The following is a 15,534-nucleotide window of genomic DNA, read 5'->3' as shown; positions in this document are numbered from 1 at the left end:
GACTGTAACAGTCCAAGCCTTGGTCTGACCTAGAAAGAGGCATTCAATCAAGCCTCGTTGATTCAAATCTGTGACACCACCTTTGCAATCAAAAAGTACTACCAGCCACACTGCAGCCATTCTACTAAGGTAACTTAAATTGAACTTAGCCTATCAAAACCAGAAGCAAAAGGTCTGACAGTTGCCCACCAAAATATCTAGACCCTCTCCCACTAGAAAAAAGATCAGCAGAATTTCTGGCTGCATAAATCTGATAAAAAAAATAAGCCACGAAGCCACCATTGTGACTATGTACCCTGGCTGTTTGATCTCCAAAAGGCAACAATAGGCAGAGCTCATCATGGGAAAGCAGGATCTCCACCAGATGAATGGATGGATAGAGCTTTCTATGGGGAGAAGAACACATGCCAACTTACTATTTCTCATGTACTCCTCTTCCTTTCTCTGCAGAATCCAGCCATCTTCTCCTTGCACCACATGCAAACTCCCTGCTGGTGACTTGCACCCACAACAAGAGCCTACAGCCTCAGAGCTGGTGGATATTCAATGAAGATCCTGCCTGCTGGTAAAGAGAGGAGCAAGTCTCTGCTCTAATGTGGAATGACTGCCAGGTATCACATACTGATAATCTGTTCTGGGATGGTGTGGGAAAGGGTGTCTCTCCCCTGTCAGAGTTCTGTTGACGGCTGGTGGTTCTACATATTTTCCATACCAAAATCACCTGCAAAAAGCCTTCTGCGAGTTCACTAGCCTGCCAGCCAGGCACCCTCCTTCCATTTAAGGTCCAGAGTGACCTAGACAAATTGGAGGCTTGGGCCAAAACAAATCTGATGAGGCTCAACAAGGACAAGTGCAGAGTCCTGCACTTGGGATGGAAGAATCCCCAGCACCGCTACAGGGCAGGCACCAACTGGCTAAGTAGCAGTGCAGCAAAAAAGGACCTGGGGATTACAGTGGATGAGAGGCTGGATATGAGTCAACAGTGTGCCCTTGCAGCCAAGAAGGCTAATGGTATATTGGGGTGCACTAGGAGCATTTACAGCAGATCTAGAGAAATTTTTATTCCCCTCCATCCGGCACTGGTGAGGCCACATCTAGAGTATTGCATCCAGTTCTGGATGTGGATGCATTAGAGCAGGTCCAGAGGAGGGCAATCAAAATGATTAGGGGGTGGAGCACATGACTTATGAGGAGAGGCTAAGGGATTTGGGCGTACTTAGTTTGAAGAAAAGACAGGTGAAAGGCAATTTGACAGCAGCTGACAACTTCCTGAAGGGGGTTTCTAAAGAGGATGGCGTAGTGATGGATTGCAGAACAGCGAGCAATGCTCTCAAGTTATCGTGGAGGAGGATTAGGCTGGATCCAGTAGAACCCCGAGATATACGCACTCGACTTGCGCATATCTCAGGTTAATACAACTGAGTGGCGGAGAGCTGGTGCCTGCCTCCGGGTTGCTAGGCACCAGCTCCACACCACTCAGAGGAGCAGGGAAACTGGTCAATTTCCCCTCTCCTGTGAGCAGCAGGAAGCCCTGGACAGTTCCCCAGCCCCAGGAGTGGGGGAAGCTGGGAACCAGACAGCAACACGCTGGCCAGTTTCCTGGCTCTTGCCAGCAGAGGAGAGCTGGGAGCCAGGAAACTGACCAGTACACCAGATCTGGTCAGTTTTCCAGGTCCCACAAACACAGGGGAGCCAGGAGCCAGGCTGCCTCCTGGTTCCCAGCTCCTCCCGACTTACACAAAATTTGAGTTATGCAAGATTGCCCAAGAACGTATCCTTTGCATAACTAGGGGGTCGACTGTATTAGGAAAATCTATTTCACCGGCAGGGTGGTGAAGCACTTGAACACTTTGCCTACGGAGGTGGTGGAATCTCCATCCCTAGAGGTTTTTAAGTCACAGCTTAAACTGCTGACTGGGACCATTTTAGTGTTGATCCTCCTTTTGGCAGAGGGCTGTATCAATGACCTCCTACGGTCTTTCCTACCCTATGATTCTATAATTTAGTAATACAGGAAGGCAGGATTCTTCAGTTCCACAAATACCAGTGATGAAGCATTTCTATCAACTTACAGGCCCCCACAATCTACATCAGGGCCCTGCTGTTGCTAAGCTCTGTTTAGACACACACAGAGACCATCCCTGCTCTGCAGAACTTACAATGTAAATCAACACGATAAATGGCGGGAAGGAAACAGACTCTCTGGGAAGTGACCTGAATTGCCCAAGGTCACATGTCAGGTGAGTGACAGAGCTGGGAACAGAACCTGAGAACACAGGTACCAGTCTGAGGTAAATCACAAAGCTTTTAGGAATGCAGAGGCAGTATTGTCAGTCGCAGTATCCTGGGGAGGGGGAAGAGCACACGTGTGACATCTAACAGGATTCAAGAAGCCCTCTTCTCTCTTTCAGTCCATAGACCTTATATGTAAGGCACACGGCAGTGAATTAAAACAAGGCCGCTACTCAAACAAGGCATCTAATTTGCCTAATTAAAAATGTAATGACATTTGTAAAACAAAAACAACATTATGTTTGCTTATGGGAACCTGTACATGACAAATATATAACAGAGAAATGCCTTTGGGGAAAGTGTGTTATTTACCAAGTGTGCTATACAATAATAGTCATAAAATTTACACATCCATTTATTTCAATTGCATCTTTCCATCTGAATAATAACCTATACAGATTTTTATCTAAAGGCAAGCTATGTTGTTGGGATAGGGTCACCCACTGCCATGGCCTGGTGTACACTGCTTTCAGTCAATGTCACTTATATTGATCAAGAAGGTGTCATTTTCACACCCCCAAGCAGCATAAGTTACGACCACTTAAGCAGTAATGTAATCCAGCCCTCTGTAACCAATGGGCCCCAATCAGTACTTCTACGTAATCCCCAATGACATCCTTACATTACCCTCCAGGCCAAACACATGGTGTAGAAAAAAAGAGATGTAAGTTGTACCTCCCTGGTCTGGCACCTTCGGGACCTGCGCAGTTCTGAACCAGGGACTTTGCTGGATGAAGGGAGATCAGCATCTGTCCCTCTGCTGCCACTGGCTACCATGCTCTGGCCTAGCATCAGCAAAGGGGCCACCATTGACTGAGCAGGGGCATGGGCATGAAGAGGAAGAAACAGGATGGATGAGGAGACCCAGGAGCACCCTGAGCTCTGCAGCTGCCAGGCTGCGCTAGCAGCCCTCGCCACAGGCTGTGGGACTGCACTCCTGAGCCCAGGACATGGGGCTTTTCATCCACCCTTCCTCTTCCCTCAACATGTTCCATCCTCAGGGGAGGAGTTGCTGAGCCACGAGTGTGTGTGGGTAGGCAAGGTTGGCAGGGTTGGATTTTGTGCACAGAAAAAGCCTCCCAGAATCACCTGAATGATGTGTGGTTAACTCACTTTGGAACCTGCACCATAGTTAACAAGCCACAACAACCCTGAACTATTCAGCCCTGTCTACAAAACCTCAATCAACACCTTAGGAATATGCTAGGAGGTGTGCCATGGACTAGAAACTGAACGGACGTACCCTCCTACTGCTTCCTGCTAGGATATAAGCTAAGGACAACCTGCAAGGGCTGCATGATACTAGCAGTTCAAACCTGCAAAATTAAGTTTGCTGTGCAGATTACAGGCACTCATAACTGTAAGGATGAAACTAACAGCTCCTAACACGGACCCACGCTGGGTACTGCAGCACACCCACATAACAAACTTGGTCTACAAATGTTGTTAAAGTATAGGTTTATATACGAAAAGACAAAGGTTGACCATTCCCAATCATATACAGGGAAGGTGTTACCTTGAGTCAGAAGCTAATGTATTTTTTTTTGCAGATAGAGGTGCCTACCTGCAAAGTAAAGCTAAGACAAAGACAACGATAACTATGGAAGCAGAAAATTCTAAAGATAGAATATATTAGAGTAGTGTTTCTTTAACTTTGAGACCATGGAACACCAACCAAATACTTTTTATGTGCAAAACCTATGAAAATTTCTTCAAAAAATTGTTAGACCCAAAAAAAAAAAAAAAAAAAAAAAAAAGCAACATCTACAGCAAAACCAAAATGAAGTAATTTAATCAGGTACCAGCAATGAAGAAGTAATATTGTATCTGGTTTTAATAACATAAAATATAGACCACCAACATATTTTTCCAAATGATCACGGCACACCTGCAAGTTGTTCACGGAATGTTAATGTTCCACAGAACATAGTTTAAGAAATGCTACCTTACAGCATCATTGTTCAAGGTATAGCATAACCACACCACATGTACAAAGTTAACTGCAATGTAAGAAACAAAAAAGTGTTTATCCAAGGCTAGACTTCAGTTCTCTGCACTTAGCACCCCATCCACCTCCAAGAGAAGCCAGTGAAAAAAAGATTCTCACTAACAGGTGTGCCCTCTTACAGACATTGTACAATAATTATAATAGTGTGTTTCCAATTAACAGTAAAAGTATTTGTAAGATGGGATCACATTTATTAGGCTATTAGGCATTTAGCACTGCAAACAAACATTTCTCTTCTTCAGATATTCCTTATTTTTACACCACTCATTTAGGTCATATGTTATATATATTATTACACACACACACACTCTCTCTCTCTCTGTGTCTGTGTATGTATATATATATAAAACCTCTATGATCCTTTGATATGCTCCAGGAACAGTAAGGAGAAGTTAATATGGAAATCTAACATGATACATAAACTTAAAGTTGGGAAAATGTCTATTTTAATTACATTTACAAGGTCACAGTCATCTCAAATATTTGCTTTTATGATATGATATAATGATATGTACCTTTCCTATAGAACTAGAAGGGACCTTGAGAGATCATCAAATCTGGTCCCATCCACTCACAGCAGGACCTATCTCCATCCTTAACAGGTTTTTTTTATTTTGCCCCACACCCCTAAATGGTCCCCTCCAGCACTGAGCTCACAACCTTTGGTTTATAAGGTCAAGGCTCAAGCCACCGAGCTATACATCTCCCACCCCTGCCCTTAGTTCTATATTTCTTTTAGCTTAGGCATCAGAATAAGAACCAGACAGAAGTCTGAGAAGAGTATACACAACATTCCTGAAGCTAGAACTTAACTATGACTCACCAAAATAATTAACTATGTTGACCCCATTAAGAGTCACATGTATTTTTGTGATTGAAACTGGATGTGTTCCAGACTTAGTACCGCATCAGTTCAAACCCAAACACACCAGCGGTAGCTTGAAGAAATGCAATTTATCATACGGGCGCTTTTATATTCTGCCATAAGTAAACAGACACAAATAAAAAATAATCATTTTTGATGGGACATCTTGATCTGTCTCCCTTAGACATTTTCAGGTGTCAGCGATAATAAATGAAGCATTTATGGGCTACAGGTGACACTTTAAACAAATCAGTGCAAGTCCCTAAAGGAAACAAGCAGCAGCCTATTCTGCAGTATTTCATCATTTTGGAGCTGGTAAAAGGAAACTGACAAGTGCACAAGATAAATACTTAGTTCCGTCACACAGTGTCACATTGGGGAAAATAAGAGGTGTTGTATGACCTTTGTAGACAGAGTCAAGAGAAGCCTTCTTTGTTATTTTGACACAGGTGTTATTGAAGACGCAGGGAGGCGTTGCCTTTCAGCAACTGCAACTCAGAATTTTGCATGACCACGTTCCTGAGGGGGTCCTCCTCCACCAAAACTCAAACGGGAATGCCTGCCACCATGGAGCAGCTCTTCATTCTGCAAGGGTGCTGCATTTCTTGTAGCCAGGTGGTACTTCCGCTATTTCACTTTCTTTGGGGGGAGGGGGGGAAAAATACAGCAGCTGAGTTACTTGTGTGGAGATGGTGGGAAATAAGTAGCATCCACTGGTGTGATTCTGCAGAAATACATTCCCCCAGGAGTAAAACATTGTCTGTAGCACAGACAAGGCATTGGCGACAGCATCTAAGTGGCACAGATTCTTACAGGATGATGGGAAAGCACTTTCCCCAATCCCATAGCTCTGATGGAATTAACACGGAGCTCTTTGCTTTCCTTGTGCTCTTCCTTGTGCTCATTTTCCCTGTCACATGGCCAGTTTTGATCATTACGGACACTGGATACGTGTGGGAGTATTTGCAAAAAAGGAGATCCAAGAATCCCCATGGGCTAGTAATCTGTATTAAAGTTTAAAAGCAGACTCTCAAGCACCCATTATGAACAATGGAAATGAGGTTTACCCTTTAAATCGACCCTGATCATGTCCGAATTCATTTCTGTTCATACAAGTTTAACCCCTCTCGTCAAGCACCCTTGTGACCTGACCAGTGCCAAATGAGAAAATCTGCCGAATGACGGGAGGTCAATATTGTCTAGCAGCATTACCAAGAGCACAGAACACTGAGACCCAGAACTGGTGTGTGTAAACACATTTTATGGGACTGCAGTAAACTTGGCCACACCCACAATAAGCGGTCATCGTCTGACTAACTAAAATTATGCAAGATTATGGATGTGGCTGGACAAGAATGTGCTTAACTAGAGGCCTTCCGCCTATAATACGTCTGTCTTGACTGTCTTTAGTGTCTGGCACCTCAAAGAAGCAGTCAGGATTGGAAAGAGCAATAGGACACCTATGGTCAGTTCCAGGCCAGTTTTGTTCATCTTTATTAATTACCTGTATGAGGGGATGGATTGCACCCTCAGCAAATTTGCAGATGACACTAAACTAGGAGGAGACTCTGATATGCCGGAGGGTAGAGACAGAGTCCAGGGAGACCTAGAAAAATTGGAAGTGTGTGCCAAGAGAAATCTGCTGAGGTTCAAGAAGGACAAGTGCAGAGTCCTGCACTGAGGAGGGAAGAATCCCACGCAGTGCTATAGCCAAGGGACCAATTGCCTAAGCAGCAGTTCTACAGAAAAGGACCTGGGGATTACACTGGATGAGAAGTTGGATATGAGCCAACAGTGTGTCTTTGTAGCCAAGAAGGCTAATGGCATACTACAGTGCATTAGTAGGGGTATTACCAGAAAAAGTGATAATTACCCTTTATTTGCACTGGTGAGGCCACATCTGGAGCATTGTGTCCAATTCTGGGGTTCCCATTACAGAAAGGATGTGACTAAACTGGGGAGAGTCCAGTGGAGGGCAACAAAAATTATTAGGGGCCTGGAACACATGACTTATGAGGAGGGGCTGAGGGATTTGGGCTTATTTAGTCTACAAGAGTGAGGATGGATTTGATAGAAGCTTTCAACTACCTGAAGAGGGGTTCCCAAGAGGATGGAGAAAGGCCGCTCTCAGTGGTGACAGATGACAGAACAAGGAGCAATGGTCTCGAGTTGCAGTAGGGGAGGTCTAGGTTGGAAATTAGGAAAAACTATTGCACTATGACAGCGGTCAAGCTCTGGAATGGGTTACCTAGGGAGGTGAAAGAACCTCCTTCCCTAGCAGGCTTTAAGTCACAGCTTCACATAGCCCTGGCTGGGATGATCTATTTGGGATTTTTCCTGCTTTCAGCAGGGGGTTGTACTCGACCTCCTGGGATCTCTACCAAACCTATTACTCTACGAAAAGCTTTCCAAAGCATTAGTCCCCTTTATTTTAAAGGGTAATATTCCAGATACAAGTCTACGTAGGAAACTTTATTAAACCCAGAATGCCTTTGATGAGAGAATGAGGATTGAAATCTAAAACCATGGCACAATGCTTGCTTGTGTAACAGAGGTGAGAATAATGGTGCACAAAGTCAATCTTTTTCCTGAAAAGATTACACCCATCATTACCGTGAGTACAACTTTGGTTACAGTAATTAAGATTGGAAACAATAAGCCTATTTTCCTCCTATTTACTAGATGCATTCAAAAGCCATTTGGATCTAAACTGAAAACTCACTGAAGTCAATCCGCAGATTCCCACGGATTTCTATGGCCTATGGAGCACTCTATTCAGGAACAGTCAATTTCATGGTTTCCCTTATGGGTTTGTAATTTACAGGGCAACAGAGGAGAGAAAAAAATATGTAAACTGGAAAACGTGGCTACAAAAGGCTCAAATCCTGGCAAGAGGTCCCAGGACCTGGTGAATCATCAGAGATTTCTTTTAAACGCATGTATGCGACTGACTACATATCAAGTGTACGTAGTGTTGTTGCAGCCATGTCAGTCCCAGGGTACTACTAACAGAAGTTGGTGAGGTCATAGCTTTTATTAGACCAATGTCTGTTGGTAAGACACACAAGCTTCTGAGCTAAAGAGAACTCAGCATGAGGTCTGTGAATTGTACTGTGTGTAAGCTCAAAAACTTGTCTCTCACCAACAGAAGCTTGTCCAATAAAATAAAATATATTACCTCACCCACCTCGTCTCTCTAGATATTAAGGAAGATGACATCCATCTGTGGAATCACTACGTTCTCAAAAATTTACATCCTTACATACTGTGGGCAGTATGAATTATTTCAATATTTGAAACTTTTTCTCAAACCCCTCTTTTCATCCAATGAAATACCCATCCAATGATACTAAACAAGGCAGCAATCCTCATTACGCTGTCACTTTTCTGCAACAACCTGCAGTTACAGAATCTCCATTACAAATCATATAGATTTACATCCGCTACGCAGCTTTCACAGTTGTGCAGCTAATTACCGTGGAAATGACAGATATGTCATTAAGTTGTTTGCAAATATAAAAGAATTGAATTATCACTGTAAAGAGATGCACATTTGAAAGCAAGTCCCTCTCGTGGTGTTTTACAGGACATTACCAGTATGGGGCGGGGGGAAATCTCCCAACAAGCATGCTTATGTCTCTAATCATTAAAATCAAATGTTAATCACATCAAGTGTCTCATCCTTATCAATTTGTTTGCTATTCATTATTGCAGCTCTGATCATAATTAATTCATTTGCCAATTGTGTGGCTTTCATGCAGACTTCCATACTGCCACTGTAATCCACTTAAACATCAGTTAAACATGAATTAATAAACATTTAACACTTAGATGGTGTAAACAGCAGTTAGCTCATTAAAGGGAACATAGCTTCGACCAGCAATCTGAACCATACCAAACTAATGAGACTCTTTAGTCTTGACCTCTTGATTTTTGCATTTCCATTCCTTCCTCTAAGCCCATCCACCTCCTCCCTTGCGAGTAGGGGCTTACTCCTCCTACTCCCTTCAGTAAACAATGTTCCACCTCTTTCTGCTTTGGAGATGTTTAAAGGCCACTGCAATGGTCCTACTCTTGAAATAAAGCCTCATCCATCTAGATGTGGGTTCTAGACATTACACAGTACGGCGTATTTGAACCCAGCAAATATGGAAGTTGCTCAGCACAGGCAAAAGGCTACTTCTATGGATAAGACCCCCACTCCCACCAATTAAGCAAATAAGATCAAAGGGTGAACTCAAGTCCATATGATCACACATACTGAAGATGAGGCAGATTGGTTCAACACAACACAGGCTTTCAAGGTGTGTTGGGGTAGGCTGCACAGCCACAACGGCTGATCTTATGGAACCCAATCATATTGGTTTAACTCATTTTAGAATACATTAACAGATGTGCAGATATTTCACAGGCCAGCCTAGAGTTCCCCAGGGCCTCCTTCCCAGATATTCAAGCTTCTGGAGCTAGGTACACGGAGGAGGAAATTTCAACCAGTCCATGACATTTACTCCCACAGAGGATCTGACCTATAATGTGGCAGCCAGATCACTGCACCTCCAAAAGTAGCTTGCATATTTGTGGGATATCATCAGGCAGTGGACATGCCTGTTCACTACCAATCATCCTCCATTAATTTATTTCAGCCACATTCCCTTTTAAGTGCAATATGAGCTAAAAATGGCATGACACTTTATCCATATTAAACAAGAAAAATAATTAGCTGGAAGAAATAAGAGGAAACCCAAGTGATAACAGTTTATTTTAAGTGTCCATTAACTAATGCTAAATTGCAATGAAACACTTTTAGAAGTACATATGGCATCCCCATGAATACTAAATGACTTCATTATTTTCACTGCTGTTAGAGTGAATACCAATGAATTCATAATAATGAAACTATTACCAGAAAATATTGCCCAGAAAAGAAATAAAAGGAGTATGAAAACTGCTATTATTTCAAATCTTTCCATCTCCTGATTTCACCAACTGTGCAAAAAAGAAAATGAGTTAATACAAAAAGAACAGAAGATATTAAAGATGAGATCACTTTTTATAACAGCTCACTACTATCTTCCGCTTTTCAGTTTCCAAATCCTGCCTTCCCACCTCCTGTTCCCATAGTCCCTAACCATGTGTGCTGCTAACTGCTCAACTCCTGAAATGTCCTGACTCCTTGATGTCTCTCTTAAAAGCTTCTCTTCTACAAGTTAAGGGGAATAGGCAATCTTGAGTGACAAACGTGAAATCCCTACTAAGGTAAGGAAAACATTTTAAGGACTTGTCACATCTAAATGAAAATAATGAACAATCCATTTCATAGGGGGAACCCACAGCCATTGAAAAAAGAAAAGATCTCTGTTGCTTTAAAACTAATATGAGCAGCCCTTACTAAAGGAACAAAGCTCCCCAATCTTTCTGACTCTCGAAACTTAGTGAACACTATCAGAGGGGTAGCTGAGTTAGTCTGCATGTTCAAAAACAAGTACAAGGACTGAACAGAGACTGGGAATGGTGGGCCAATTACAAAAGCAGTTTCACCTTTCTTGATATTCACACCTCCACTTTAGCTACTGATCATGGGCCACATCCTCCATGACTGAACTGACCTGCTTTCTCCTCTTGATGTTTACAACTCCACATTAGCTGCTGCTAACGGGCCACATCCTCCCTGACTGAACGGACCTTGTAGACTCTGGTCCTCCTCTTAAGCGGGACTCCCTCCTTCCCATGAGCCTGTTAATTTAGACTCTCTTCTGGAACCCCCCGACACATGCATCTGATGAAGCAGGTCTTTGCCCATGAAAGCTTATCCTCCAAAATATGTTAGTCTATAAGGTGCCACAGGACTTCTTGTTTTAGTGAACACTGATACTTTATCCCTCATTAGCAAACAAAGACTACAGCATGTCTTCAGTTTATATATATACTTCCACCATTACATTCAGGGCAGACCAGACCCCCTTGGCTGAATATAAACATGACTGGGAAGATTTTATGGGGCTAAACTCAAGCAGGTGCTTTCACTCATATATACAGATTGAAGCTCTCTAGTCCGGCACTATCTTGTCCGGCAACATCCATAATCCGGCATGCTTTTTGTCAGCTGCACAATCAATTTCCTGCGGTCCCATAAAGTTTGTATACAGCCACCAGTCCTGGCTCACAGTGTTCTGGGTTGTTATTTAGCTGTAATTTACACCCAAATGTCTTCTCAGAGCCCAGTCAACAGTGCAAGTGCTGATAATGCTGGTAAACAATATTGACCTTCCGTGGTCAATCAAATTCTCTCATTTGGTACCAGTCAGGTCCTGAGGGTGCCGGACGAGAGAGGTTCAACCTGTATTTCAGTTTTTTTATCTCATATGCACAAGAGTGCAATTGTTCATCCATAGCCTTAGATTGCCTCCATGTTGTTGCAGGCAGCTCTTAGTATCTTGGTTCCACAAGCTCTGGCCTTTAACAAAAGTTGCTATTGACCCAGTGCACTATTTCCAAAGATAATCAAGTTGAACGTTAAGCAATGTCCTACTAGCTCACTCCTCCACCCAGCAAGTACAAGGAAAAATAACTGTGTTTACTACAGGAGAAACCTGAGTTGATGATTATGTTCAGTAAAAGAAGCACAGCTGGGCAGACTCTTAAATACATTGGGGGTGGGGGTTTGTTCATTTAACTTTCTCTTGCTATATTCTTCCACTCTCTTCACCTTGTGACAGGAAATTATATTCCCAAGTGACCACCAGTATTCTATACTTTACTACAAACCCACATACTTCTATACAGCTCACACACGCACATACACGCACGAACACACACACAAACCTGGTCCTACACTTAGATGTATCCTGACACTAAAGCAATATGACAGCTGGGATTTGTCTCTCTGGGGCAAACCAGTGGAAAAAGTTTAGTTATTGTGACCTGATAGATACAGCAGCAAATGCTGGGCTATTACTGGACAATTTACAGACCATGGTAAATACAATGAAAGGGAAAAGTGAGGTTTTCACACTGGGAAAATGTGGAGTAAAAGTATATTGTGGCAGTAAGTGGCAAGGCCTTGAAAGGAGTTGATAGGCACTCAGGAAAAGCAACCAAAGTCATAGGCTAGATTAAGTAAATCTGATATTTTATGTAGGGCAGTTCTAATTCAGCTAAGCAAGATGCAGGGTAGATCTGCCATTTGTTGTTGGGCTCTCTTTGCTTGTCAGCTGCTCTTTTCCTTCCCTGCTGCCAGACCCCATTGCCCCAGTGTGCAGGAAGTGACAAATGAATCTTTAGCTGTGGCTATGCCCTTTCTGAGCCCTTCCCTACCAACCCCTCTGGCTTCACCCACTAGCAAGGTGCAGTGCGACTCCCAGGCCACAGGCCTGTGCCTTTTGATGTAGGGAAAGCCAGAGAGAGAATGACAACAGCATCTCCTCCTGTCACTGCCACAAGAAGAAACTGAGACAGTCTGTCCCCAAAACTTCAGTGTGGAAGAGTGTAAAAATGGATACAGGTCCACAGGAGCTACTAGGAGTATGTCTATAATTATTTGGGGGAGGGGGGATCAGTGCAGGGTGATTAATCTTTCAGAGATCGATTTTGCCATATGTAAAGAGGTGGCAAAATCAATCTCTCTGGGCTTGACCGTTGACTCTGGTACTCCACACTGACATGCAAACTAAGGGACATCAGTGCGAGCCCTAAAATCCCTAATCTACACTGGGGAAGTAAGTCAATCCAGATACTTTGACGCTAGCTATGTTAATAGCGTGGACAGAATTGTGTATCTGGGATTGACTTTGATCACCAGTGCAGACCAGGCCCAGGAATGCAATGGCCCATCAGACCTGTGCTAAAGAATGGCATGAGCAATAAAAAACAGTGGCTCCCAACCCGGGATCAGTGGACACCTGGGGGTACATAAGGGTATTGCAGGAGATGCGGAAAAGAAAAAAGAAAAATGAAAAAAAGTGATCACAGAAAATAAATTTAAAATAAATAAATTGTGAAATTACGTTCAGTTGCTGTCTGGGCTTTGAAGTCAAAGAAACAACACTAGTCAAAGATCTCACTTTGTTTATTATTTGCTGCTTTATAGGCCCGACTGCTGAGGTAATTTGCTGTGATGAGAAGTGCAAGTGGATCGTTGTGAGTTCAGAAATGCGGATGAATTGTTTTACATGTTAATTATTTAAGTATCTCTTTTTATTTAATGAAGCGCCCATACAGGTAGAATTGGATTTGATGGGGGTCTGTGAATGGTCTGGAGGGGTGATTGGGGAATCCGCACTTGTGAAAAGGTTAGGAACCACTGATATAGCGCACAAGGCAGTATATGATGGTTTTATTGCTCCCATTCATTACTACAGAAAAAGAACTGCACTGTGTTCTATTACTGTTCCAACTGAGCTGTAGGAACTGGGCAAAACATGCTTTAATAGTGGGCCCAAAATTAATAGAGACGTGAAAATTGGTAGTTTCGGATCATCAGAATGAAAACATGCAGTTCATTGTAAACAAAAAACCAAACTTGCTCCCAATCACCTCTGCAGGGGTTTCACCATTGACTTCAATGAAAGCAGGTCCGACGCAGCATGCTTGTGCAGTTCTGATTCTAATCTCATAGATTCTGGTGTGAATTAACAAGTCAACACCACGGTTAAAACCATTGTGAGATGAGAATGAGGACTACCAGCTTTCCAATATTATCATATTTTCATTATTTCACTTATTCCCCAGTATGTTTCTGTGGTCCAAATTCACTGTGGATTTGCAAAGGTTCGAAAACATGAGACCACCAAAGACGACACAATGACACAGAACTCACGCAATTACAAAGCCACTGCACCTTAAATCTTACTCTAATTAAATCAGTGGGGTCTGTCTGGAGAACACATGTTGATGCTGAGTTTTTAAGCAAGTTACTACATGAAACAAAAAAAGAATCAAAACAGCATTTACCTCAACTTTCAAAAGAAGAATGATGAATAGGCAGACGCAATCAGAAGTACCTATTTTACCTCTGCTTAATGTCTTAACTGTCTTCTCCTCTTAATTTTTAAATTGATTAAGACGCAAACTACCTTAACACTGTAGTAAAACCTTAGAGTCCAAGGAAGGAAAAACAGACTGCATAATACTGGTACAACTATATTGTTCTTGGCTATTAAATAAACCTTTGTTCTCTTTTCATTCAAAATATGAAAGTATTTCAAACCCGTGGGCTTTTGCTAGGTCAGAATCTAGCTACTTGCAGCCCCAAGCAGCCTGTGGAATGCAAGAGACGCAGAACATAATCTCTATGCTCTACATGCAATGAATTGAAGTAACATGGGTCATGAAATACAATAAAAAAATAGCCAGTGAAAACTTCAGTCTTTGGGTGCTAGGCTGCTCCTTGTTAATAGGAGAGCAACTGCAAGCCAAGGTCATTTCTTTTCTTTAATTTTCTTCTTTCTCAAGGCATAGGAAGAAAGCTTAGTTATTTCTGCATGGGTGCAAGGTGAATGAGGCTGTCGTTTCTCATTGCAGTGCTATTTATTACAGATGGGTGGCATAATACAGTTGTTTTTTAAAAAAGAAAAACTCAAAAGAGGAGTTCTCGAGCATTCTCTCATTCACTTGGTTGAAAAGAATATACGAAAGGAAAAGAGAGAGAGCACAATCTGACAATTAGGATGCATTAGCTTGTTTTCAGTGAAACGCCTGCTGGTAAAGCAAGTGATCCCTGTTAGAAGAATTAAAAAGCAACACGCAGAGTGAACGGATGCATTACATATGTGGAAAAGTGATCAGCAAATTCAGTCTCTAGTCCCCTGAAAGAGCACGAGTGTTTCACTGAAGTGAAAGGAAAGGAAAAGGTGATAGACCAGCCAGTTAGAATCAATTGACACATATAGGGACATCAGAGTGACCATCAGCCAGACTTATGAACTGACAAAAATATTATGAGAAAAGGCTAGATCCTTAGCTGGTGGAAATTGACATAGTTCCATTGACTATGCGCCTGACAAGGGTCTCGCTCCAAGAATCTCTGTGGTCCTAATTTTAGTCCTACCTAGTTCATCCCTTAGTCCTACATAGCACATCACAAAGGAATTCATTGGTTTCAGATTAAACAATTTTATAGATTGCTCTTCTGAAAGGAAAAAAAAAGCAGTCATATAGCACTTTAAAGACAAACAAAATTATTTATTAGGTGATGAGCTTTCGTGGGATACACCCACTTCTTCAGATCAGAGCCTTACCAGAACGGACTCCATATATAAAGCAGATGTCCAAAAATTGTTATCAAGGTTGACAAATCAGAAAAACTGCTATCAAGGATGGCGAATCAGAAGAGCAGAGGGATGGTGGTGGAGGGTGTGGGCTGGCGAAATTA

At 42.5% G+C, this 15,534-nt stretch overlaps 1 protein-coding gene across 5 annotated transcripts in view; it reads right to left on the bottom strand.

The window, feature by feature from the left end:
* ERBB4 (erb-b2 receptor tyrosine kinase 4) overlaps positions 1 to 15,534 on the bottom strand; it is a 932,933-nt gene that overhangs the window by 892,807 nt on the left and 24,592 nt on the right. The window lies entirely within an intron of this gene.

This window comes from Carettochelys insculpta, chromosome 8, assembly GCF_033958435.1.
Source record: "Carettochelys insculpta isolate YL-2023 chromosome 8, ASM3395843v1, whole genome shotgun sequence".
NCBI classification, from domain to species: Eukaryota; Metazoa; Chordata; order Testudines; family Carettochelyidae; genus Carettochelys; species Carettochelys insculpta.
The sequence above is the reverse complement of the archived record's forward strand: the minus strand, read 5'-3'. Positions and strand labels throughout refer to the sequence as shown.